The sequence below is a fragment of the Choloepus didactylus genome, chromosome 1 (assembly GCF_015220235.1).
Source record: "Choloepus didactylus isolate mChoDid1 chromosome 1, mChoDid1.pri, whole genome shotgun sequence".
Classification (NCBI taxonomy): domain Eukaryota; kingdom Metazoa; phylum Chordata; class Mammalia; order Pilosa; family Megalonychidae; genus Choloepus; species Choloepus didactylus.
The window spans coordinates 139,396,421-139,424,058 of NC_051307.1; the positions used below are offsets into that span (position 1 = coordinate 139,396,421).

The 27,638-nt window shown below is 38.0% G+C and overlaps 1 protein-coding gene and 1 pseudogene across 6 annotated transcripts in view; one reads left to right on the plus strand and one right to left on the minus strand.

Moving 5' to 3' along the window:
- PLCH1 (phospholipase C eta 1) overlaps positions 1-27,638 on the plus strand; it is a 262,393-nt gene that overhangs the window by 70,606 nt on the left and 164,149 nt on the right. The gene's annotated exons all lie outside the window — the stretch shown is intronic.
- Positions 23,535-24,053, minus strand: LOC119539019 (annotated as a pseudogene).

A 27,638-nucleotide genomic window follows, 5' to 3' on the forward strand; every position in this document is an offset into this window, starting at 1 on the left:
GATGTTTCTTTAAGAAATCTGAAATAAAACTCAGGTGTGAAAGATGCAGATGCTGTCATCTGGAGTTTAAAGCCCTTCACTCTGTAAATTTAGAAGCTGAACCCAGAGTTACTTCACCTGGTTGGTGATAGATATTCCATATTAGGTCTAATGATTAAAGGATGGAGAAAGCTAATGAGGGTTTATAAGGCACCTACTCTGTGCCAAGTACTGTGGTAGAACTAATCTGGAAAAAGTCCAGCCTTTTCAGCTGAGGGTTCCAGATAAGAGGTTAAAGATTCTAAAGCTACATGGTTTTGAGGTGACTTGTCAGAGCATTTCTTTCCCAAAGTCTGCTGGCCTAGTCTTGACATTATACATGACATTATATATTGAGAAAAATGCTAGGGAGTAATTAGTGAAGATGCGGTTATTCATCCAGTGCTGCTGCTTACCTTAGTGTAGGTATTTAAGTTTTATGATTCCTTAGAGTGGACTGCAAAGAAGGTTATTTGCTGCTGATAAAGAATTTGAATATTTAATAAGGAGTAGATATGTATAGGCTCTCAAAGTTCTAAGAGTGCTCCTTGGTAGATCAAACTGCATACTCCTGGGCCAGGCCTGCTTTTTTCTTTTAAATTCAGTTTCATTGAGATATATTCACACACCATACAGTCATCCATGGTGTACAATCAACTGTTCACAGCACTGTCATATAGTTGTGATGCACCCCAGGGGAGGAACAGTGGGGGGACAAACTGTATATCTTCCTCTTTACCCCACAGGGAGTCATCTCCTCCTAGTAGGTTCCTCATCCTTCTGGCTCTCTCCCAGGGGTGTAACTATGTTTATCACCCCAATCTATTTTTCATCATTTTCCTTACACCGGAAAGAATAAAAATAAGAATAAGCAATAAAAGTAGGAAAGAACATCTCCCCCATCCCACCCTATTTTTCATTTAGTTTTTGTCTCCATTTTTCTACTCATCCATTATATACACTGTATAAAGGGAGTGTGATCCATGAGGTCTTCACAATCACATTGTCACCCTTTGTAAGTTACATAGTTATACAATCATCTTCAAGAGTCAAGGCTACTGGGTTGCAGTTTGATAGTTTTAGGTGTTTACTGCTAGCTATTCCAATACGTATAAAACCTAAAAAGGGTTATCTATATAGTGTGTAAGAATGCCCACCGGAGTGACCTCTTGACTCCATTTGAAATCTGTCAGCCACAGAAACTTGATTTTGTTTCATTTCACATCCCCCTTTTGGTCAAGAAGATGTTCTCAGTCCCACGATGTGGGGTCCAGATTCATCCCCGGGAGTCATATCCTGTGTTGCCAGGGAGATTTACACCCCTGGGAGTCAGGTCCTATATAGGGCAGAGGGCAGTGAGTTCACCTGCCGAGGTGGCTCAGTTACAGAGAGAGAGGGCCACATCTGAGCAACAAAGAGGCACTCAGTGGGAGACTCCTAGGCACAATTATAAGCAGGTTTAGCCTCTCCTTTGCAGTGATGAGTTTCATAAGGGCAAGCCCTGAGATAGAGCATGCTGGCTTTTTAAAAATCTCTCCCACCTGGCTCAGTGCTCAACCTGGGTGAGTGGCTTAGTTCTCAAGAGTATCCCAGAGCCATTCGGGATTAACCTGTGTACTGCCTGCAGTGTGTGTTGGGCTCCGCATCTGGTTCACATGCCAGCCTTTTCAGAAAGGAGCCTGGGAAGCTTCAAAACAAGAGAGCCAGAAGGATGAGGAACCTACTAGGAGGAGATGACTCCCTGTGGGGTAAAGAGGAAGATATACAGTTTGTCTCCCCACTGTTCCTCCCCTGGGGTGCATCACAAGATTGGGATGGGGTGATCTTTGGAAGAAAAGGGAAGGGGAGGTTTTCCATGCCATCCCCGAGAGTACCTTGGTCTCGTCTCTTTTCTGGAATGAGTGGGAGTTCAGCCCAGAGATGCCTTTCTCTTTTTGGGCAGCTTTGGTCTGCGAAGCCAAAGGGCCTAGGAATCCATCACTTGGCGCCAGCTTTATGTTGTGGAAAGACCTTTGTGTTTTTGTCTAAGATTATCTGGGAATATTGAAGTTTTGCATTATTTAACAAGAAGGGATATTTCTGAGCTATCTCACATTTTGGGGTTCCACCTTGTGTTCAATCTACTGGTTTATCCAAATTAACCAATGACATCAACTGATTTTCTGAGGATGATGTAAAGAATTTCAAGACTAATAATAAAAGTATTAGTAATAATGATTCTATGAAATAACTGTGATTCTAAGCACTTTACTGCATTAAATTACTTAATTCTCACAATAACACCTGGAAATAGGAATTATTCTTATGTGCATTGTACAAATAAGGAAACTGAGAAGCAGAGAGTTTAAGTAACTTGCCAAAGGCCACACAGCTAGTTGATGGCAGAACCAGGATTTGAACCTAGGCAGATGAGCTCCTAAACTCTTTAACTGCTATTTTGTATAGTTGTGTATATATATGTATGTCAGATTCACTCATGCAGGAAGTATATTCTAATTTGTGCTCCTAATTATGTGTGTCCATACACACCTTTGAAGGCACAGGAGTATTTAAGAGTAAGTAGTGAGATTAGCAAATTGGGGGCAGGGTATGCAAACCGAAAAGCAGGTGAATGAGAATTGGGGTAGAGGACTACATCCTGCAGTAGAGGGATGGGTTAGCAATCTGCGCTATGTGGTCCGGATAGGAATGGGATAGAGGTGCTGTCACTGCATGTTCAGAATAGGAGATGCTGGGAGTCTCAGGGGCCATAGGTGGCTGGGTTGGAGTCAGCTGAAGCTGGTGAGAAGTAAATGGCAATGGAATTGATTATAGAAAGAATTCCAGGTGTAAGGGAGTTCATACTGAGGATGGAGAGCCCTGGTTACAATTCTTAAATGCAGGACTACGGTAAATATCTACCTGCCTGTCTGTCTATCTCTATGAAGAAATTGAATAAACATGCAAATAATGCTTACAAATACTTTCAGGGAAATTGTTTTAAAATAACATGCTAGTTCTTTCATTGTAAACAGGCTTCTTCAGACTCATTCATGCTACTTACTTTCCTCACAGGGATGTGATTTTGACCTGACAAGTACTCCTCACTGCATAAGTGTTTTAAAACTGAAACCTCATTTATTCTGAGTTGGAAACAATCCAGTCTTTTTCTGTGTTCATTGATATGTTCCTCTGTGGAATGAGGACAAAAATCACAGAAAAGCCCAATACCTTCAGTAAACATGTACTTCAACAACCTGACCAGCAGAGAAGTAGTCTTAGTAGGGAGTATCACACATAGCTTATTTCTTAATGGGTCATTTTTGCCTGAGATGGAGTGATGTTTGCTTCCGAGAGAGTGTGTGTGTCTGTGTGTGCCTCTGTGTGTCTCTCTGTGTGTGCATGTTCATTTTCTGCATTCAGCCTGCGTCACTCTCATGGTAATCAGTCTTTCTCAAGAACCTCCGTAGGTGAGGATGGTTTCTTTGATGGTTAAAGACCTACACTTCGCAGACATTAAATGTGCATAATGCCTTGAGGGCTTTAAGCGCTGCACTAAGCATGCACGGCTCATACCCAAAGTAGCCACAGCGCCTGCATTCCCACAATAGCGGCAGCTCGGAACAGATGCTTCCAGTGTGCTTATCAGGCTGTGCCTTTTCACTTTGGGACAAAGTTCTACAGTCATATCTCATGGATGTATTTTCTCTCCACTGTACAGCCTGAATTGTGAAGATCTCATTATGCTGTAAAGGGCAGCATGAGTCAAGTTTTGGGGACTGCTGAGGATTTTTTTTTTTCTTTCCCATTTTGGAGATGTATATCAGAAAAAGGCTTTGCCTTTAGAGAGAAATTTTACTGCTCTTGCCAATAATGTGTAACAATATTAAATTTAATGGCAGACCTTGAAGTGTATAAAAACTTAAGTCCAGAAAAAGGTAAGAGTCATAATACTAATTTTAAGGTAAGTGTAATAGTCCTAGAAAAAGATGGTATACATTTCTTATTTTATTTCATGTTTAGTTAAGTTAAAGGTTTATTTGAACTCTTAGTAACATACTTGAGATCTTATATTACAATATGAGATGAAAATGTAACAAAGTACTTTTGATCTGGCAAAAGTGTTTTTTCTTGCAAATGTGTACTTTTATAATGGTAGGATTTGCATGGTGAGAAATTGGAAGTGCATCATTATAACAGAGTCAGTGGCAAATCATTTGTATTCTTAGGTTACAAGTCTAGGAATTCAGACAGGCTTTAAAAATTCCATTTGTCTGACACTTATAAGCAGTGGGTTTTAATTTAAACATTGTCAAGTCTTGGCTTGAATAATGATGAATAAAGCTATATTTTAACTTTCTACAGTAATCTGGACTGAATGATTCCCAATTCATATCAATTAGAGATAGTCAGGGATAGTGAAAACAATTAGCTTTATAAAACGAAATGGCATAACTATTCAGCATTGATAAAATGGAGGCAGAATCCATGTGTCCGGTTCTTAGAACCTATCGGTCAGCTCTAGTATAAGGAGAACATTTTAATGTATGAGTTAGGAAATAAGAAATTTAAAATATATGGAGATTGTTCTTGAATTATAAGAAATGTTCTTTCTGGTCAGACAGAATAAATGACATACCAAGAAATATCTTCGAAGTTATCTTCCAACTGGAATTTATCTGTCATTTCAGATTATTCTTGCGCGTCAATTCAAATGTAACTTTACCACATCGCTGCTTGGTGATTGTTGATAGTTTGTGACATTAACTTCAATGTGCCATGTTCGCTTTACCAGCGTTGACACTTGCTTTCTATTTGAAATATAAATTATACTATGGTTGAGATATCTTGAGTAAACTGAGTTTTCTAAACCATGGAAGGAGCTTTTATATAGAAATAGGATAGGATTTAGTTTATTCAATATGCTGATGGTCATAGGATTTTCCATTTAGAGTTTTGCCTTTTAATATATTTAGAAACTCTTTTGTCTGCCAAATGTAGGAGAAAATTGAATTGCATAGCATACCATCAGGATTATCTTGCTTTGCACATCATGGAAGTAATGATGAGAATGAATTCTATTACTTTCACCAAATAAAGTAATTTTTTAAAATAAAGCTTTAATTCTTAAACACAGTGGAAATTTGAATGAATTCTTCTAGTTGTCATATAAGCATTTAAAGTTGATGAATGTGAGGTAGTGTTTCAAGGTAGATGACTTCACAGATAGATGGTATTGCTAGAGATTTTTTTATTGAGCATGTATTTCATATTTTATTTAGTGGATTTTAATTATTTATTTTAATAATTTATTTTACTGAATAAAAAATTTCCTTTGGCTCTGCATTTTGGTAGTAAAATCTTCTCTGTTGTTAGAAGACTATTTTTTTTTTTAAAGAAATCTTTCTTCTCAATTCCAGACCAATTTTAAGAGGAACATTTTATATTATACAGATTAGCTCTATTTCAGAGGGCTTAAAATTAATAGATTCTGAATTCTTATGAAATCTGAGTTGCATATTAAATAGTAATGCTAGTGGAAGTGGTTTGAATTGACTGGAATACAAAACTGAGAAATGTTCATTCAGAGTCAGGAAAATCAAAGAGAAGAAATCTGAGTTTTGATGGTATATCCTTAGTCTCATATTTTCTCTTAAATTTTGTATTCATGGATATATTTAGGAAATAGTTTCTCTTCTTCTTCCTCCTCTCCTCTTTTTCTTTTTAAATTATTATTATTATTTGCCTCATAGTGTAGTATAATACACTAAATCTCCGAGTTAGAAGGCATCTCAGTGATGCTTAAAACAACACTGTGGAGACGAAAGGAATTTGAACTGCAACATAAAAACAGAAGTTGTAGCACACTTAAGGCATGTAAGGTGAATGTTTTTTATAACCTTGCTATGTCTATGAACCTCAATTTCCTGTTTAGTAACAGACATAATGCTACTTCCTTGCTTACCTCACAGGTAAGACTTACTGGTATAACATCTCTGAAAGCATTTGGAAAATGGAAAAGGACCACAGAAATGTACGATGATATGCTCATAGAAATAAGACTAATGCATATTTCATCTACTTTAATTGAAAAAAGCTTGTATTTGTTCTGGTGTGCAAATCAAAAGCTCTTTTAATCTGCTACTAGTTTTCCCTGGGCTTGGTATAACCTACACGCCAGCACTGTGCACGCTGTGTGTGAATGCCTTATGGCAGATATCTGATGTCAGTATAAGAGTGAGTACTAGATATCTAGAGCAGGAAGAAACCATAGCAATCTCATTTTTGTATAAGGAGAAAAATCATAGCTATGGTGAGGTTACAGAATTTTCTCAGAAACATGGAGCAGATCTGTAGACAGAATCTGGCCCCCCAATTCCCCGGTCATGACGGCTTGTACCTGTTCTTTTCAGTCATGCAGGTTTTTGTTTTTAGGGGATGCTGCACATTTAATTCCTGTGATTTCTTTTATGTCATGTCATTTGACTCTTTTGTACAAGGCCATTTTTAGGGAGGGCAGAATCGAGAGGTGGTTGTGGAATCCTTTACTGCTAATAATTTATACAATCAATAAAAATATATGAGTGCTATTTTATATACAAGGTACTGATTGGAGATATGAAGATAAAATAAAAATGTTTCTCTCTCTTCCAGTAACTCATTGTCTAGTGGACAGATGTGCTTATATTACTGTAATTAAAGTAACACAAGCATTCAGACGAAGGTTCTGTTGGTACCTTGGGTGTAGAGAAGTCAGTGAAGGATTTCTAAAGGTGACATTTGAACTGAGCCTTGAAGGACGAGAAGGATTTTATTAAGTGGATAAGCAAGGGATTGAAGATGAAGAAGTAGGCAAGGGCCAGGTGTTATGGTAAAGACCTTATAATCCAGGTTAAAGAGTTTGGACATTATCCAAAAACAAACAAACAACAGCAACAAAAACAAAAAGCAGCAAAAAATTTTAAGCTGGGGAGAGATTATTCAGATTTGAATTTTAGGAAGATCTCACTGACAATAGATTATAGCAATAGGAGGGGTGAGGCTGGAGCCAAGGAGACCAAAAGACTATTGCAGTAACTATATGAGAATACAGTGATGTTGTAGTTTACTAGTCTCCCAAAAGCAATTTACCAGAAATGGGCTGGCTTTTTACAATGAGAATTTATTAGTTACAAGCTTACAGTTCTGAGGTCCCAAAAATGTCCAAATCTAGGCATCATCAAGATAATGCCCTCTTCCTAAAGACTGGCTGCTGACAATCCTGGACTTCTCTGTCACATGGCAAGGCACATGGCGGCATCTGCTGGTCTCTTCCTTCTCTTCCAGGTTTCATTGCTTCCAGCTTTTTGCTTCTGTAGCTTGTGTGCATGTGCTCTCTCTTGCTCTCTCTCCCTCCTCCCTCCCTGTGTCTCCTCAGTCTCTTCCTCTTCCTGTATTCATCCTGTTTATAATGGCCTCTGGTAAGAGAATTAAAACCTATCTGGGCCATGCTTACTTGAAGGAACCTAATCACAGGGCCCTATTTAAAATAGGTTTACACTCATAGGAATGAGTTAGTTTTAAGAACATACTTCTCTTGGGTCCATACAACTTCACACCATCACAAGTGGTCTCAATTTGAGTTTCTTGGGTTAGATGATCTTTCATGAGAAAACACTGGATCTTCAAGTATTCATCAGGGTCCTTTGCCCCTGATCAAAGCTGCCCTAGAATTCACATAGTTTCTTCTCCTGCATATACTATGAATTAGCTACAAGTAGGTGATTGTCAGGTAAGAAATTTAACATTTCTGCTTTTACTAAGTTTGTGACCTCTTACCCATTAGACAGAATTGGGCTTAATTATGAGTACCCCTGTTCATCTGCTATAAAGAACAAAAAATGGTTTCTCCAGAAAGCTCAGAGAAACTTTTTGAGGTTGCATGATTTTAGTTTGAATGATGTCATGTTGCTTGCATAATCAGTTCAAATATAACATTAGGGTAGGAAGATCAGTGGCTGTTTCTTGTATTTAGCTTTGCTGAAAATGGCCATTTCCCAGCTTAATGAAGAAGATGATGCCCATAATTCTGCATACTTTATTCTATCCCATGAATCTGTTAGTCTCTTTCTGAACTACCTATTAGTCAAGTTCTTCTTCATGGCTCTTATGGGAAAATTTGGTCTCTTTTCATGTATTTTCTATTCCCCATGAATTTTAGAATAATGGTTGTTCTAGTTTGATAGGTTGCCAAAAGCAGATACCATAAAATGGGTTGGCTTTTAGTAATGGGAATTTATTAGCTTATAAGCTTACAGTTCTGAGGCCATGAAAATGTCCAGATCAAGGCATCATCAGGATAATACCTTCCTCATAAGGACCAGCTGCCGATGATCCTGGACTCTTCTGTCACATGGCAAGGCATATGGTGGCATCTGTTGGTCTCTCCCTTCTCTTCAGGATTCCGTTGCTTTCAGCTTCTTGCTTCCATGGCTTTCTCTCTCTTTGTCTGAATTTCTTTCTCTTAAAAAGAACTCCACCTGGAATGAGGTGGGTCACATCTTAAGTTAAGATCCTACTCACCCAAAGTTCCTATTTATAATGGGTCTACACCCACAGGAATGGATTAACTTTAAGAACATTCTTTTCTGGGATACAAACAGCTTCAAACCGTCACAGTTGTCAAGTTCCAAAAGTACTCCAATTGGGACTTTTGATTGAGATTGCATTGCATTTATAGATTAACTGAGGAGAACTGCCAACTTTAAGACATTGAGTCTTCCCTTTAAGGGACATAGTAAGATTTACAATATTTTTATTTCTTCTCTTACATCCTTTTCCTATGTCAGTAAAGATTTAGAGTTTTCTTCATGTAAATTGTCCAAATTTCTTAAGGCTTTATTTGCTACTGTGAGTTGCTTTTATTCTATTGCATTTTCTTAATTTTAAAAAAGTTGAGCATTTTAAATAGAGAAGTTCAGAAGACTAGTAATGTAAAGTAATGGTTCCCTCTTTTACCCTTTTCTACCATTCCTAAACAAACTATTAACTCTTTTTCTGTTTTTTTTTTCTAGCAGTCTTAGTGTTACTTTCATATCTCTAAATGGTGTACTTACACTGTTACTGATTTTTTTATTTTAGATATTATCTGTTGACTTTCTTTGATGATAGATGAGGAATTAGCTCACTTATACCACCCCTTCAGTTACTCTGTTGGCTGCTTTTGTAACTCAACAATCCATTTACACTTTTGTTGCTGTTCTTGTTTCTTGTTCTGTCAACTAGAAATACTTTATCTAGTGACCATAGTATTCCTTTTACCAATCCTTTCTCTCTTTTGTCCTTCTTAATTTTGCCCACAAATAATAATTTTTCCATTCTTTTTCTGTACCCATAATTACAGCTTCTATGTTTTGGTCATAGGTTAATTTTGAAAGTTTAATATCAATAAAAAAGTTTACATTACTATGACTACATATATTTTTATTATTGTGGCTATGTAAGTGCTCACAAAAACAAAGAAGTCTCCAAAGTCAATTTTTATTAAGGATATTGCTTCAGAAGATGGTATCTGAGAAAAAAAAGGACAGATTCTGGAGATTTCTATACCAAGTGATGGGATCAAAGGCATTCAAAAAAATTGAGCCCCTAATAACAATTTTGACAGCTAGTAATCTTCATCATAACTCTGTGAGTTAGGCATAGCTGTTATCTCCATTTTAGAGATGAGGAATCCAAGGTTCAGGGAGAGACAATAACTTGCCCTGAGTCATGTTGTAATTGGTAGAGCTGACATTGAATCCTCTTGACTGAGTTTGGAGGCTGTACTTGCAGCCATGTTCTTTCTCTTAGTGACACTGTTACCTTGTTAGTAGTGGGAAGATACACAGGAAGGAAGAAACTGATTGCCTCCTCTGTAAAAGGTTCTCTATCTCTGTAAAGACATCTTAGCTTAATTCTTCTCCCTTTCTGCTGCCTTTCTCTAGCTGACAGGTTGGCTTGCAATTCCCTTGAGTAAATGGAGCTGCAAATGAGAACTTCCTGAGTGGGAAGCAGAAAGGAGAACAGTAGTAGGTTACAAAAGGTTTGGTACAGGGAAGCAGTGAGGTATAAAAATGGCTAGGGCGGGATCAGATCATGGAGACTTTCAGTAGCTGACAGAGGAGTGTGGGCTTGATCTAATAAACAGGGGGACAGGATCATAGGCTTTGGGGTAGATGGGTGATATAAAAGTGGTATTTTAGCAAAAAGAATCTTTAAGGGCTGTGAAGAATAGCTTGGACAGCCAAAGGTAAAAGGTCTTGCAATCTCTTTGAGAAATTGGTGCAGGCATATCAAGGCCGTGAACCCTAGTCATTGAGGTTTTGGCAAATGATCCATTACTGTCTCTAATTACTTATCAACAAAACAGAAGCTGCCATGAGTGAGCTAGAGTTACTTCAGCTGTCTCTTTGAAGAAAGGTGAATGATTGTTTCTGTTGATCTCTTTAATAAGTCATGGTTGCAGGTATGTGTAACAGAAGGTTTTCTTCTAATCCAGTGAACTGTTGCTTCTTGCTGTTCTTTAAGCTCTGTGTCACTATTGTCAATTTTATTGGGGCAAGGTGAAATGCTAAAACTTCAGAGACTATACAAGCACGGCTCTGTGACATACTAAAAAATGGAAACCCAAAATCAGGAGAACAGAAAAGAGGGGATGTATAATTTCTCTACATAGATTTTCCTCATATTTAAGTTCAGCCATCATCATTTGCCCTTTTCTTTAATCTTTATTTTATTCTGAATGTCCAAAATATACTTGATGACTTAAAATCAAACAATGTTGATTTATACTAAGTAATAAATGAAGTTTCTCCCTGCCTTACCCTTCCTTAGACATACCCATGGTTGATAGTTTGGCATGTGAATTTGTACCCTTCCCAGATGTGGGTGTGTGTGTGCATGTGCACAGTCATATACAGAGGGGAGTCTCTTCATTAGCACGGGTCCTGTAAGAGAATTAAATTTTTATGTGTTCAGCAGTGGAGAGAATGAAAAATATAAATTGTGTGAGCCACTGCATACCCCCACCTCCTATTTCTCTTGTCGAACCCCAGTATGAACATGAGCTAGGACCTCAACTGGACTTAGATCATGAGTGCTTCTCAGACAGTAAACACCCCTCCCGGTTCTGAAGTTTTAGGGTGAATTTCAGTTATTTCATACCTTCCTCAATCTCTCATTTATGTGATCTCTTTATTTACTCCTTTTGTTTTTCAATTTGTTACTGATGGTATAAAAAGAGAAAGGCCCAGAAAATTAACTAGGAAAATAAGAGAAGGCAGGCATGTGGAGCATAAGTAAATAAGAATACAGAATTTTTGATGGTGGTAGGAAAGGAGGGATCATGTCTCAAGTTTTTTATTTACCATCAAATTCTCATCTTATTTAAAAAATTTCCTGCATAAGTCCTTTTTTATTTGATCCTGGGTTATAAACATTCTGAATTTCATTTCATGTTCTCATTATTTACCTACTTTTTTCTATCTCAAGTTTATGCCTTTTTTTCTGAAGATATGGTGAAGTGAAAGCAAGAGATGCACAAAGGGACAAAGGAAGAATAAAATGAGGAAAAGAATGAAGCCATTCCATTGTTCTCCTTGTGTTCTCAGTTCTTATTTTCTTACTGGGGTATTTATACTCTTCAGTTTGTTGAGATCTGCCCTCCGCAAACTCTTTGTTCTTGATTTTAGACTTCCCGTCTTTTTCTTCTCATTTATTTTTCATATAGGATATATTTTTGTTTATAAAACCACATGCAAGTCATAAAAACTCTGTCACAAACTAGCTGTAAAACCTTGGAGCCAGCTGCCTACCCTTTGTGTTGGGCTAGGGGATCTCTCTAAGATGCTTCCAGTGTTTATTATTCTAAGCTCAGAGAAGTGTCATTAAGACCAAAAAGAAAGCAACACAAATATTGGTAGGCCTGACAGAAGCCCAGAGGATCATGGAGAGCAACACACTGCTGCTGTGGTGAAAGTTCTAAAGTGGTTGACTGTCAGGGCAAATAGTGTTTGTTAGCAGTTCCTGGCTTGCATTCTGTTTGCATTCACTTGGGTAGTGGAACCCGTATTGAAAGAGCTTGTTCAGTTTTGGTCACCTCATTTAAAAAGGGTGGTGGGAAAATTGGCCTATGCTAAATAATATTAACAAAATGGAAAATGTGTCCTTTTAGGAATGGATGGAGATTAAAAGACTGAACATACCATTTCTCATTTGGGCCAATTTTGCAATTCTATGCTTTCTCTCTATTACTGACATTTTCCTAATTTTTTATGTCTTCATTTGATTAATATGTGTTTTTCCCCATCGTTTTATCATGCTACTTCTTTTTCCTGTTCCCATTTATCCTCAGCTTTTTTTTCTTTACAATTTTCATTACATACCCTTCTTCAACTTAATTTCTTGTTTACTCAATAGATAATTTACTTTCTTGTTCTTTTATACATGTTGCTGGGAACTTCCCTGTCCTCTTTTTTTTTTTTTACTTTATCATTTCTTTGTTTCTTTGTAGCCCCTAATAACAGAAGAGGGAAACTGGTAGCAGGGAGAGGACCAGAAGTTCTAATACAGGATTTCTCCAGTGTTTTGATACAGTGAAGGAGATATGAGATTTAGAATAAAAAGCAAAAGACAAACAAAAGTTCTAATAATAGCTTAGTTTTTTTAGTTAATCCCTAGGTCAATTTCTCTGGCAGTCATTTTCCTTATTCTAAAATCTGGATTTTGAAGGCTGTGAGGATAAAAGGAGATGATGTGTGTAACAATCCTTGCCCAGTGCTCGATCCATAGGCCTTCAGTAAATGTTACATCCTTCCCCTAGTAATATAGATCTGCTCTGCTTACTACTTTAGTGCCTGTCTGCCACACATGTCATCTGTGTCCCATTCCTCACCCGCTTTCTCTCAGGTCTGACAGCGTATATCAGTTTTGTACTTGTAGTTTTCCTCTAAGCCTCCTTGTGCTTCTACTCTTTTACCTAGCTACCATATAACCAAAATCAAAAATAAGGCAAGCATATGATAAAGGTGAAACCAAGAAAGAAGCAATGTTGAACAAATCAACTGATTTTAATTCATGCAGACTTATTATTTTAAGTACATAAATGCAGGAACAGATAACCTGCTCAATTCTGCTAATTGAGCTCACCCACAATATTCAGCACCCCTTTACAAGAATTAATATCTGATCATTTGTGCTAACTTCTGTCATGCTAGGTCTTTCAAATCCAAAAGGGGTTCTGTTTCCACTTGTGTAAATTAAGAACATTGTAACCTTGCTAAGGTACTTTCTAAATATTATGTGTTTAGGATCATTCATAGACCAAACAGAGAGGGTACTTTTAAAAAAATACAAGGAAGGAGGCTAAAAAACTTTACTGAATTTTCAAAAATTAAAAGAATGAAATACAGGCCATCCATTCATTCATTCATGCCTGCCTGCCTGCCTGCCTGCCTTACCAGATTGGCAAAAGATTAAAAAAAAAAAAAAATGATAGAACAGTGTCAGCAAAATTGCGTGGGAAAATGGGAAATCTTACACACTGCTAGTGGGACTCCACTCATCTTTCTGGAGGGCAGTTTGAAGATAGACAAAACCTTTGGCTCAGAGATCCACTTCCAGAAATTAGTCCTATAAAAATACTTTCACATTTGCACAGAAGCATATGTGTCGGCGTGTTAATTGCAGTATTATTTTTGTAATAGCAAGAAAACTGGAATGACCTAAATATTGAACAGTAGATGATTGATTTTTAAAAAAGAAGGCACATCTGTACTGTGGGGGCAAGGCAGCTACCAATGATGAGGTAAAGGTCTCTGTTAATTGACATGAAGAGATGCCAAAATTATATTCAAGGGAAAATATTATATTCCCATTTTTTTAAAGATAAAAAACAATGCCTAAATGTATGTACATAAAAGAAAAGTAAAATAAGCTCAGAAGTTTATCCTGAAAATATTAATACTGTTTATCTTTGTGTGATTTATTTTCTTTTTCATACTACTTTATACATTTTTAAGCAGCATATATTACCTTAATAAGAAAAAAAATCAATTGAAAAAAAACATCAGGTTATATAAAGAACAGTGTTTTGCTGGTTCACAGCTCTGGCTCTCATGAGGCCGGTGCTGTCCTGAAACACTGGAAGGCTGGAAGGTAGGTAGCTTCCGTACCCTTGGCTGCTTCTTCCTCCAGTTGGAGGTGCAAACAGCAGGTCTAATTCCGTTTCTTCTTCCCTACAAGTTGTTTTTCCTTAGTGTTGCACACAAGTTTTTTCCCATTACTTATTTTTGCTGCCTCTCCTTCCACTGCCTTGCTACTTTACTATATAACCATTAAGAATGATTTGTTCTGTCTTGAAGTCACCCCTTGCTTTTCCTGCTATTTCCCTCATTTGAAATGTGATCTCTTCTGACTCATCTGCACGATAAACTCATCCTTTGTGTCTCTGCTATAGTCAAATAGAAACAATATTGGACCTGGACATGGGTGGTATTAGTTAACGGTAGCTACTGTAACAGATAATGCCTATATCTCAGTGACTTAGTATATGTTTCTTGCTGCCTTCACAGTCCAGTGCAGGTGTTTCTGGGTTGGCAGCATCTTTCCAAATGGTAATACAGTGGCTCAGGCTCCTTCCATTGTTGCTTTGCTGTCTACAACTGTGACTCACAAGGGTACCCTGGGGGTGTCTCCTTTCCAGCCAATTAGAAGGGGAGAAGTGAACAGAGGATCATATGTGGGAGATTTTTATGAACAAGTTTTAATGGGCAAGGCCCAAATTCCACAGGCCAGAACTCAATCACATGGCTACACCTAACTGCAAAGGAGCCCGAGAAATACAGTCTGGTTGCGTGCTGAGGAGGAAGAGGAAATGGGTTTTGATGAACACATGGGAGTCTTTGCCTCTTAGGCAGAAGCTCAAACCCTATCTCCAGTCTCAGCTGTGTGATGACTTAAGGGCAGTTACTTAATTTATTTGAGTCTCAGTTTTCTCATTCATGAAGTGAGGATAATGAGGCCTATCTATTTCAAAGGTTGGTAAGAGGATTAAATTTTGAGTCTATATACATGAACTAGCTTCATAAATTCTGAAATGTTACACAAATACAAGGGGCAATATTTTTTCATTAACATATATCTCACTGTTTTGCAATTTTTAAAAATGAACCTGACTCATCAACTAGACCAGTAGTTGGCACACTACTGGCTGTGGGCCAAATCTGCCAGCTGCCTGTTTGGTAAATAAAACTTTATTGGAACACAGTCATGTTCAATAGTTTAAATATTGTCTAAGCTGTTTTTGCATTACTTGGCTGAGTTGAGTGATTGCCACAGAGACTGGATGGCCTTCAAAGCCTAAAATATTTTCTGTCTGGCCCTTTGCAGAAAAAGTTTGCCAACCTTTACACTAGACGGAGTGTCTGAGGTCTTTTTCATTTGGCACTTAGTACAATGTATGAGCTATAGCAAATGCTCAAGAAAATGTTTACTGGGGGGCTGAACTCTCTTTTTAGAGCCCAGGAGCTCAGGAATTATGCAGCTAGAAGACAATTTCAGTAGGAAATATGCCTTTCTCTTAGGGTAGATAAGCACACAGGTCATCGAGTCTTTTTAGGTTCCTTCACATTCTGTGAATAGTCAAATAGCCAATTTAATCAGGCTCCTTGAGTTCAGGCCCAGCTGAACCCTCTCTACTGTGCTGCCTTTGCCAGGTTCTCTTCTGAATGTAAGCAAATGCTCCCTTTTATCATTATGATTGGTATAGTCATAGGACTGTTTTTGGTGCATCAGTATTCAACTCGTGATGGTGGGCAAATATTAACTTCCCAACCAATTAATATTAATTAGTAAATGATTATTGTAGGAAGTAAAAGACAGAGTTAAAGACAGTTGGCTGAGTAATGTTTTGATGTTACAAGTGCACACTCTCTTTAATGTTTGCTTCTGCTTGTTATGTAGCCTAAATTTTGCTGTTTTGAAGACATCACAGCCTAAATAGTAGTGATGCAAACTTGACAGTAACTCTTTTCCTCTAATGATAGGCAAATTAAGAGTTTGTATCAGCCAATTGGTATAAATTAAGCATTTAGCATATAGAGATATTAAGCTCCATGTTGAGGGGGAGGTTCACTGAGCTAACATTGATTACCTATTACACTGTACTGGGTGCTAAGGATACTAAGATAAATAAGCCAAGGTTGAGGCATACACAGTTTAGTTGGGGAAGATACCTTTGAGGAATAGGGAGGGTTTTGCTGGGAGATAATATTTTTATAGATATTAATAGCTGGAGCAGTGGTCTCTTGAATACACTCTGCAATAATCAGGATTTAATACTTTGGCTGGCTCATGGAAAGTGAGAGAGAGGAGCAGAGAGGAAAGAGAAAGAAAAAAGAGAGCAAAAGGTTTTGTTAATGATAGAATTGGGTCAGGATTTACTTCTCAATGCACTTTCTTTGTCACCCATATCTAACCAAAGGCACTTGTCTAAATTGATTAAATCACAGGTTACTAAAAAGGTATTTTTGGAGCTATGTTTAGTACTTACAGTTTTGTAGCTTTCTCTCTTGTCTTTTTGTTTTTAGCAGTTAGATTTTTAAAAGGATGCAAAAATACCAAGTAGGCAGTTACCCAGAAAGCCTTCCTTGAATTTAGCCATTGAAAATACCAGAGCGTGTTACTCCCCCAAAATTTGCAGAGCAGGGAATGTCTCATTCTACCTGACATTCTTAGAATCTACAACAATGTCCTACCTGGAATTGGTGCTCAATACTTGTTTATTGATAAGACAACGGGAATTTTGCAATGTTGGAACCAAAGATTTAATGCCTCGTTTAATTATTGAAAACAAAACAAAACAAAACAAAACAAAAAAACAGAGAGAGAGGGAGATATATATAAACATGGAAAGTAAAGATCAATGAACAACTTCAAGTTTTCTTTGGGAATGAGTCATTTGGTTGCAATGCATTCTCCCCCTCTGTGGCCTCTTATTTTGCTGTTTCAGCTTAAGATATAAAAAACATATCCGTTGTTTTTTAGATCATGGCAGTAGCTCCTCTAATTCTAGAGAATGTCCTCATCACAAATATACCCAAGCAGCACATTCACAGCCTTTTATTGAACTATGCTATGTGAAGGGCCCCCAGCCAGGATATAAAGGATATCAGTACCCAATTCAGGTCCCTTCTTGGGTTTTCCCTACAGATTCTGCTGATTCATGTTGGGGTGTTCCTTGAGTGTTATCAGAGACCATTACAGGTCCCCAAAACACTGGGTTTATACACTATCCCTAGTTGAGTCAAACGCTACAACATGTAGGCAGTACCTGCTTGCTTGAGAACAGCTCCTTGGCTTGGGGGTGGGATGACTAATTCCCCGAGTAGCCCAGATTTGCTACTGGAAATTACCAAAAGGACTAGAGAGCAGACTACAACCCAAACCATATTTATTTTCCCTAGAAAGGTTGTGTACATCTCTGTAGGTTGCCATAAGTATTATTATTGTTATTATTATTAATGGGATGGGAAATAAATATAAAGTATCATAGAGAAACAAGGGAGACAGACCCTGCTGGATAGGTTAATCAGGGGTCTGTTTATTTTACAGCTGGTACAGGTGCTCCTTCCCCCCCTAGAAATTTCTTCTTTAAAGCTTGTTCTTTTTATGAGTGGAATGGGAGGGGTCTCAGGCATTGAGGGATTTGGCAAAACAGGTAAGGGGTTTAGGTGTGGTGGGATGGGATAATAGAAGTTAGAACCTAATCTTAGGATCTGAGATACAAAGACTTAAAAAAAAAACAAAACAGTAGTCTTTGAGGCTCCCTCTTAGGTTCAGTATGTCTTTAGAAACTGGCTTATAGGTGGGGTAATCAAAATATGTCTGATAGCCCTGGATGGGGTTGCTTTGTGGCCTGGTAGAAAGACCAGCGGCCTGGCTATGTAGCCCTGCACTTTAGGCTCTGTTCAGTCACTCTTTTTCTGACCTGAGCCCAGTCATTTCTTCATCTAAAAAGCAAGGAGGTTGTTCTGTGTGAAATATAAGGTTGTTGATGACAAATTTGATTGTTTGCCTCTATTAAATTATTTGAAGGGGTCCCCTGCCCTGACCATGGACAATACTGAGGCATTTGGCAGGGGACAATTCTTGCCTTCTTCAATATGCCCATTCTTCATGTGGCATTGTTTGAAAGCCTTCGGCAGGCAAGTAGGGATTTGGGTTATAAGGAATGTTCTGCAGAGCACTTCAGACCTTTGGAATTCAATTACCTATGAATTCACCCTAGGGGAGCCACTCATCTTAAGGTACATAGGAAAAGGAAAATTGTCAATTTCTTTTCCAACAAGAGTTTTTTTTTTTTTTTTTTTTTTTTTTTTTTTTTTTTTTTTTAAGGGGGCATGTTGATTTTCTTTTAATAATGTCAAATCCAAATGCACAATAGATGAGGTAAAACTCAAGAGACTAGTCTGGGTAAATGGGTAGAAGAATGATTTTAGGACTCTGCCCCACCTCCACTCCTGCAGTAGTTGAAACAATTTAGCTAAAATTCAGATGCACTTCCAATATTGGGATATTAGGATGGAGAATATGTTTCTCAGGGCAGAAATAGTGCGTTCCTCCTTTGTAAATCTCTACACTCTTTAGTATAGTGCTGAGCGCACAGCAGGTTTCCAAGGTCTATTAACTATTGAACAGTCCTTATTGTGTAAAATCTACAGTGGCTGACTGGACACAGCTATGGCATTGGTGTGCTGTTGCAGTCTCAATTTCAAATGCCTTTGGTTTCTGCAGCATTCTCAAGAATTTCAGAATTTGCTCCAAGAACCAGCTTAAAGAGAGTATAGGCTGGTAAAATTGCCTGCTGACTTCTGAAAAGAATACATTTCCCCCAAAGACAGTGTGCTCGTGTGGCTAAGATCTGCAGTATTAGGAAAAGACTTTCTGTTGTGCTTAGCTTGTTAGGCCCCCAAGAATACCACGCAGAGTGGTCAGTCCCTTTATAATTCCGATATTAATGCCTTTTCCAAAGATCCATCCGTTCGAGAAGACCTCTGACTCTCCCATTCATCAAGACAGAAATGCTTTCTAAATTAAGAGAAATACATATAGTTGGCATTTGATATATCAGTGTCAAATGAAACAGAAGATCCTTTTTGAAAGAAGGACATGTTGAAAGAAGGTTAGGAATGAATGAACACATTACTCCTGGCATATGGTCAGAGCAGTGAAGGGATATTCTGAAGTTTTGAGCTCTGGAAGGTTCTTTGGTCAGTGAGACATCATCCCTTATCCTGATGAACTAGGAATTTAACTGACTTGCACCCAGTGTCCTTCAAGGTCTTCAACCTATTGCTTCCTCATGCTTTAAATAAGCTGAGACACTTGGTTTCCAGTGACTGATGGATTGTGTAGGGCTTTATACATCTCCAAATGGTAGTGATGTTGTAGCTAGGGAAGCTAGGGAGGTGGATTTGATTTTGTCTTTAGGAATGTGGTACTGCTTCTCTGACTTTGAGCTTTAGCCCATGTCGAGTGGATAAGTTGGTTCTGTGGTCTGCTGGGTAATTAGGTTTTCTAAGTAAGATTAACTTCTTAATTACTTTTGAAGGAGAAGGCTGCAGTATTAAATTGTGATTGTTTTTGGCAGGCAGCCAGGGAGAGTGTGCAATTAAATGTGTGACTACTTCATCCCAAACAAGAAAGGCATACTTCCAGGTAGGATTATTTGAACACTGGGTCAAAACAGACTGAAGTAGTTATATCCAGGATGAATAGAGATTGACTATAGAAACGGACTTCTTCAAAAAAAAATTTATTTTTTAAGGAATATTCTTTACTAAATGAAAAGTTTTCTACTTTACAGATAAAGTTTAAAGAGGAAATGATAGGAAATGATAGGGAATACCTTAGCTTTTTCTCTAAATAAATGTAGTTTTGGATTTTATAATTCAATAAATACTTAGGAAACAAAATATCATTTGTAAAGGTAAATTGGATTATACCATGTTGTAATAATTAGCATTTTCTAATTATTCTAACAGGAATAGGAGTTACGTACAACTTTTGCTTATATGAGTAAAGTACAACCTTCTCCCTCTATCCCACTATCCCTTTTACATAATTGATACCAATAAAGTGCAAGCACTAGTCTTGGTTTTTGGGAATAAAAAAATGAGCAAGTCACATATTTCTTGCAAAATTTCCTGGGAGAAACAGAGGTGTTAACAGCTGTTAAGAATGAACTAAAATCTTGCCAAAGAGGTATAAGCAGAATGTCTGGAGAGCGTAAATTATGTGTGTCAGGGAGAATCTGAAGTTCTCTGCCATCCTGAGGTATCTTTTGTGTTGTCAAGTTCAGTTATATTAAGGAAGGTGTATCTATTGTGAATCTTTTTTTAAATTTGTAGTTAGTAACTTTCTGTTAACCAATTCTGAATTGCCGGATCCTGTAAAATAGAGTTGACTCTCCGATTTGTCAGCCCAGTCCTAATTTTGAGGGTATAATTTCTTTGCCTTCTGTGAATTCTCATTTCATTTTAATACGTTGGTCTTAGAAAAATAGTTGATGATCATAAACAGGATAGTAATCTATACTCCAATATTTAGTCCTTAATATTGAATAATATTTCTTCTTTTCAAATTATTTTACCATTCTAAGGTTTGCCTCTTTACTGTAGTCTAAGAGCATATTGGACAGATACCATAGCTTTTACTCCCTTCTGCATTTAACATGGTATCTTGCCAGATTTTAACTAATTTGACTTCATGTAAAAATAAAATTGCTCAGATAGGATTATAGCTAGTCATTTATTGAGTACTGTGTTAGGTAGTCTCCAAAGAGGCCAACAATTTCTCCCTTACCTATTTTCATCAAAAGACAGTGTCTGTAGCCTCTCCTTTGAATCTGGGCTTGCCGTGTAACTTGCTTGATGACCAGTGAGATAATGGTGAAAATGATGTTCTAGGATTTTCAAGTCAACATCCCCAGCTGCCAAAGTGAGACTAACCAAAGAGGTGCCCAGTCAAACCATACAATTGTGAAAAATAATAAATTGTTGTTGTTTTAAGCTGTTAAGTTTTGAGGTTGTTTGTTATGCAGCATTAGATAAATAAAATAAGTACTTGGCCTACAGTCTCATTTCATCGCCACAATCATATACAGTAGATATGGTTATGACTATTTACCTAGGAGCAAACTGTAAAAGAGGTTAAGTAACTTGTCCTAAGATCATATACTCAGTTAGGTGGTAGTGCTAGAGTTCAGCCCTATACTCTGGCTCCTGTCTTCTTAAACCACAATGCAATACTGCCTCCCTTTATTGCAAAATTGCTTTAAAAAGGTAAAATTGATTGAAGGCCATTCCTAAAAGTGAGGTAAAATAAATAATGGATACAATAAGTTATTGTAGAGATTGTAAAGTTCTCTCTACCCACACACATGGTGTCTTCCTTATCCTTTTAGATAGCATCCCATTCATTCAGCGGCTCAAGTGAAAAACCTGGAAACCATTTTTGATTCTTTCCTTTCTTTAAAACCCACATCCAGTCCATTATTATCAGGTTCTATCAGATGTTATGCCCGAATATATACTATGTCTGTGACACCTATTCTGCTATCACCCTATTCTAGGTCCCTGTTACATCACTGTTGGATTGCTGCAATAATCTTTTAACTCTTTTTCTCCATGTCTCTTTATTCTGCTCACCTCATCTCATTCCACGAAGCAACAAGAGTAATTTTGTCCTACCGCTGAGGCAAAATCCTTCTCAGTATTCTACCTGATTCTCTATTAACTATGATGTTTTTCACTTTGGCTGGTGGGAACATTTCCAGCCCTACGTGAGCTCAGAGTGTTGTTTCCTCTAACGCTTTTGGGTGGTTCTTTTCTTGGTAGTTGGGTAGTTTTCTCACATATGTTTGGTAATCAGTACTCAGCTGAAGACTGGGGAGACCCTTTGCAAATCTCCAGAGCGCTCTCTTGGTGCAGTTCTCTCTTCTTCAGTAACCTTTCCTATGAACTCTAGTTGCCTTGGCCTCCCTGAAATTGTCTTCTCAATCCAGAGAGATCATCAGGCTTTCTGCCTAGATTCTCCCTTTCCGTGCTGAAGTCTGGAAACGCTTTCCAGGCAGTAAGCTGAGGCAACCACAGGGCTCACTTCATTTGATTCCTATCTCTCAGGGATCATTGTTCTTCACTGCTCAATATCCAAGTCTTGAAAACTGTTATTTCATATATTTTTAGTTTTTTGTTTGTTTCAGGTGATGTGGTGGTTTGAAGCTGTATGTACCCCAGTAAAACATGTTCTTAATTCTAATCCATTTCTGGGAGTGGAAACCCATTTTAAGTAGGACCTTTGTATGAGGCTACTTCAGTTAAGGTGTGACCGCTTCAATCAGGAGCCCTTTGTAAACAGGATGAATTCAGGCATGAGAGAGAAAAAGCCATGGAAGCAAGAAGCTGAAATCAGCAAAACCTGGAAGAGAAGGAAGAGACTGGCAGACACCCCATGAGCCTTGCCATGTGACAGAGGAGCCAAGAATTGCCAGTACCTGGTCTTCAGGAAGAAAGCATTACCTTGATAATGCCTTGATTTGGATATTTTCTCGGCCTCAAAATGGTGAACAAATAAATTCCCGTCGTTTCAGCTGACCCATTTACTGGTATTTGCATTTGCTTTGAGCAGCCTAGGAAACTAAAACAGGTAGATTGTACTATATTAGTCAGAAGCACAAATCCCTTTTCTGAGCTATTCTTGCATGTTTATTTTTCTTTGAATTTAAGAATCAGTTTGTCTAGTTCCAGAAACATTTTCTAAAAACTTTTTTTTTGATTCTTGTATTTTCTCTATCATGCTAACTGGTTATGGTATGATTATATGAAGACTATTTTTGTACTTTAATTTGATAACTTTCCACCTTCCTGAATTCTTTTGTTACTTATTTTAATTTTTCTTTTTCTTTTTCTTTGGTTTTACAGGTACACTGTTGTATAATCTATAAATAGATATAATTTTACTTCCTTTCCAATTTTTATGCCTTTGTCTTTTCTTGTAAGCTGTTACACTGGCTAATACCTCCTCCAGTACAATGCTAGATAAACATAGTGGGCATCGTTGCCTCATTCTTGACCTTACCTGAATGCCTCTTGTGTTTCTCCATTAAGTAAGAGGATGGCTTTAGAAAATGTCCATTAATTTCTATTTGATTGAGTTTTTTAAAAATCCGGATGACTGAATTCTTTCAAAGACCGTTAAGTCTCTTTTAGTATCTCTGGAGATGATCATACTCTTTTTTTCCTTAGATCTCTGAAATTGGTGAGTTATGTTAATGAATTACCTGATAATGAGACATCCTCATATTCATGGGAAAATACCGTTTGCAATATTATTTTTAAATGAGCTATTGGATTTTTATATATGATTTCTGTGTGTGTGTGTGTGTGTGTGCATGCAAATTTGTTTTTACTGGGATATGGGAGATGGGTTGGGGCATAGCCACCCAGGGAATATCCCTTTTAATCTTCCTGGGATAGTTTTTGCAACTTTTTCTTTTTTTTGGCTCTGCTCTTTGTGCTGACAGCCTCTTCTGGTTCACTGCTGACAAGCTTCTCTTTGGAGAGTTTCTTCTTTTCCTTGGAGGCATTCCGGCTGTTGGCTGCCTCTTCAAGATGGTGTACTGGTTCCCCTTTGGGTAAAGACTTCTTCCTCTTGGGGACTGTTGTGCTGCCAGCTGCCTCTTCAAGATCACTACTAATTAGCTCCTCCTTGCATTTTTTCTTCTTGGGTTTGGAGTAAGGGACAGGCGGGTCTTCCATTCCACTCTCCTGAGGTGCCTCCTGGAACTTTTGCTTTTTCTTCTCTGGTCTCTCACTTACCTCCTCACACTCTTGCAGAGTACTGCTGTTTTCTGAAGACGTGAGAGCATTTGCAGCCAGTCACTTCTTTTTCTTCTTCAAGCGTTTCTTCTCCTATTTCTCCAGCTTTCTAGCAATCTCAGCAGCAGCTTCCTCTGCCTGAACCGTCTCCTCCTTCATGACAACCAGATTCTTGCGTGGAATCTCTCCTGTCTTATAGAAAGACAGCTGCTCCTCGACCTGTTCTTGAAGCTTCTCCCCAAGTACACTTGGAGGCACCTCAGAGAAGCAATCAATTCATGAGGCGATACTGCATTTGTTTGCTAGGTATGGGAAGATATGGCCTTTGTTCTTGACAGCTTTTTCTATGCTCAGATGCAATTTTAAGGAGTGTCAGCATGAGCTATTCTTTGATGGTTTGGTAGAATTTCCCCCGTAAAATCACATGGGCCTGGTGTTCCTTTGTGGGGATAGTTTTTGTTTTGAGGGGATAATTTTTCCCTATTACTTCCATGAAAAGTGATCATTTAAGCTTACCTTCTCTATTGGAGTTAAATTGGGGAAAATGTCTTTTTTGGAGATTATCTCTTTTACCTAGGTTTTCATTTTTATTTTTCCATAGAGTTGGCACAAGATTGTCTTTTGATATTTTAAATGTTTCCTTTGTTTTAGTGGTTCTTTCCCCTTTGCAATTTCTTGTTTTGATTATTTGTGCTTTTCTCTCTCTCTCTCTTTTTTTCCCCCTTGAGTCAATTAGCTAGTATTTGTTGGCTTTTCCCTAAAGAGTCTGCATTTAAAAATTTATTTAGTAATTTTATTCTTTTTTTGGTTTTATCTTTGTTTCCTTTCTGCATTCTTTGGTTTATTAGCTTCTTGGGTGAGATCTTTTCTTTAGAGATTTTTTTCTGTTTTCTACCACCTTGAGGTCCCCACTACCCCTTTCTCTTATCCATGCAGTTAGTGTCTGAGTCTCAGCCTGGCTATGATGAGTTATGTTGTTTATCACGTACATGTAAATTCAAATTTGTAGTATTCTCTGACTTCTATTTATGCTTTGGGTATGGTTTTAGTTGCTTTTCTTTGGTAGATATATAGAGAGATTTGGATTCAGGTAGCTGATATTATATGAAGATTCTGAAAGTACAAGGTTGATCCAATAAAATGAATAAGTGGAACAGAGAAATAGAGACCAAAGGAGAATGTTAAAGATAGAAGGATCCAAGAAGACTTTCATAAAAGGTGACATCTGAGTACTAGCCTGAATAAAATGAGAGAGTGAGCCATAAAACCTCTCAAGGAAGAGTGTTTCAGGAAGAGGAAAGCAGCAAGTGCAAAGGCTTGGTGGCAGGGCCAAGACTGGTGTATTTAAGGAATAACAAGGAGGTCAGGGCAGCTGAAGTCAGTAATAGAAGGAATGGTGGTAGATGGAGTCAGAGAAGGCGGCAAGGGTCAGACTGTGAAGTTTATATATTTTTTTCCTAGGAGTAATGGAAAGCCGTTGGAGTATTTTAAGTGGGAAAGTGACAGGGTCTTCTTCAAAGAGAACTCTTAGGCTACACGATGGAGGATGGACTTATGAGTTGAGAGAAGACTGGGAGACCGTTATGATGCTATTGCTTGGGGTGATTGTAGCAAGGCCTGGAGTGGTAGCTGGGAAAGTTATCAGAAGTGGTGAGATTTTAAATATGTTTTGAGGGTTGACTTGGTGGGATTTCCTGATTGCTTGGTTGTGGGGTGTGAAAGAGAGCCATCCAGGACATGTGGGGTGATGGTAATTCCATTTTCTGAGATTGGGAGGACTAAGAGAGGAGCAGGGTTTATTTTGGGGTGTGTGTATAGACATGAGTTCTTTGTACATGTGAAGACTGAGGTATCTATTAGATATCTAGCTAGAGATTTTGATAGACAGTTTGAACATTTGATTCTGGGCCTCAGGGGAGCGGTCATAGCTTTGTAGATACATATTTTGGAACCACCAGCATATATATGGTATTTAAAATCATGGAACTCACTGATATCACTAAGGAGTGAGTGAAAGGTCCCAGGCTGAATACTAGGGTTCTCCAGATTTAGAGCTCATGGAAAGGAAAATCATCTGGAAAAGGAATCTAAGGATGATTGTGGAGTATGATACGAGAAACACCAGGTGATATGGTGATACAGGAGCTATGGGAGGAAAGTGTTTCAAGGAAAAGTGTGTGATCAGCTTTGTCAGATGCTACTACAGAGTTGAGTAGAATGAACACTGAGAGATGGCCACTGGATTTGACAACATGAAGGTCATGGATATGCTTGATCATCATGTCTTCCTTGGAGTAGTGAGTATAAAAACCTGACTGGGATGGGTTAAAGACAGAGCAGGAGGGAAAGAAGTGGAGAGAGAAAGACAACTGGCTTTAAGGAGCTTTTCTCAGAAGATATGGAAGATATGGCTCAGTCACTAGAGAAGAAGGGACTTTTTATAGAATATTTGAAGAGTCTTATGAACACTTCAGTAAAGAGAAAGCAATTGTTGATACAAGAGAGAGAGGAAGCTGAGTATATGGGCATAGATAAAGATAAAGATGATAAGTAGAATGAGAAAGTTCTCTATTGATTTCTCCTTTTGGTGAAATTAGATGCACAGTTACCAGCTGAGTGTGGGAAGGGGTATTGGTGATTTGAAGACAGGATAGTTGCAAAGTTTCCATTTTGGAGTGTGATGAAATGAACTGATAAGGGAAATGAGGGCCTGTGTGAAGAACAAGGGCAGAAATTTAAAATGATCTTGTTGCTGTGTTTTGTTATAGCCAACTGAGTGCAGGCACAGAGGAGGTGGAGATGGCGACCAACCAGGGTGAGGGAGAGCAAGGTGAAGGACTTGATTGCATTTGAAAGGCCAGGGAACAAAAGCTGAGTAGAGTGGCATATGGAAGGGATTTGGATAGTTAAAAAAAAAAAGCCAATAATTTGGTGAGAACAAGATCATTGGAAGCGAGGAGGACAAGGAACAGAAATGCCAGAGTATTGCATGGATCATCCACTTGTAAGTCATTGTCATGAGGAATGATAGGAGAGGTGGAGCCAGGTGCAGAAATCATCAGTGATTGAGGGAGAGTGCTTAAGGGACTGGTATATAGCTGCAAGGAGGTGAGGTAGGAAGTGTCATAAACTGAGGTTATGTGTTTTGTTTTTTTGAGTGAGGGGGTGCAGTTTTCTGAAAGCAGCATTGAGGAGAACGAGTAAATGAGATAATGCCTTTAAAGTTCTTCCTGCATCTAATAAGCAGGAAATGGTCGTCATTATCTAGTACTAAATGTTTGGTAAATAAGTGATCTTGAAACTGTAATTCTATGTTCAAAGTGAGCCCATAAAATGTGTTTTCAACAAGGTCTGAAATAAAAACGAAACAGAATTCGCTGCTGTTGCTAACCAGAAGGAGAAGTCTGCCCTGCTGTAATGAAATATGGATTTGTCCTCCTGACCCTACAGAATTACGGGGGATAATAATCGTAGTCTACCCATCTATGCAATGCTGGCTTCTTTGTGTGCATTAGATAAATGATGCAGTGCAAATGTAGATGATTAACAAGCTATAAAATGATCCAATCTGAAAAGTTTAATGTGGCACTTTTTAGTCTAGATGTTACAAATATTTGAGGGAAATAGCAGCATGAGTGATTAAAGTTAACTGGCTTCCCACTGCCTAAACTCGCCTGGATTGTTTGGAAAAACGAGAGGTATGGTAAGTTGTAAAGTAAAATAAATGCTAACATCTGGCTTGGA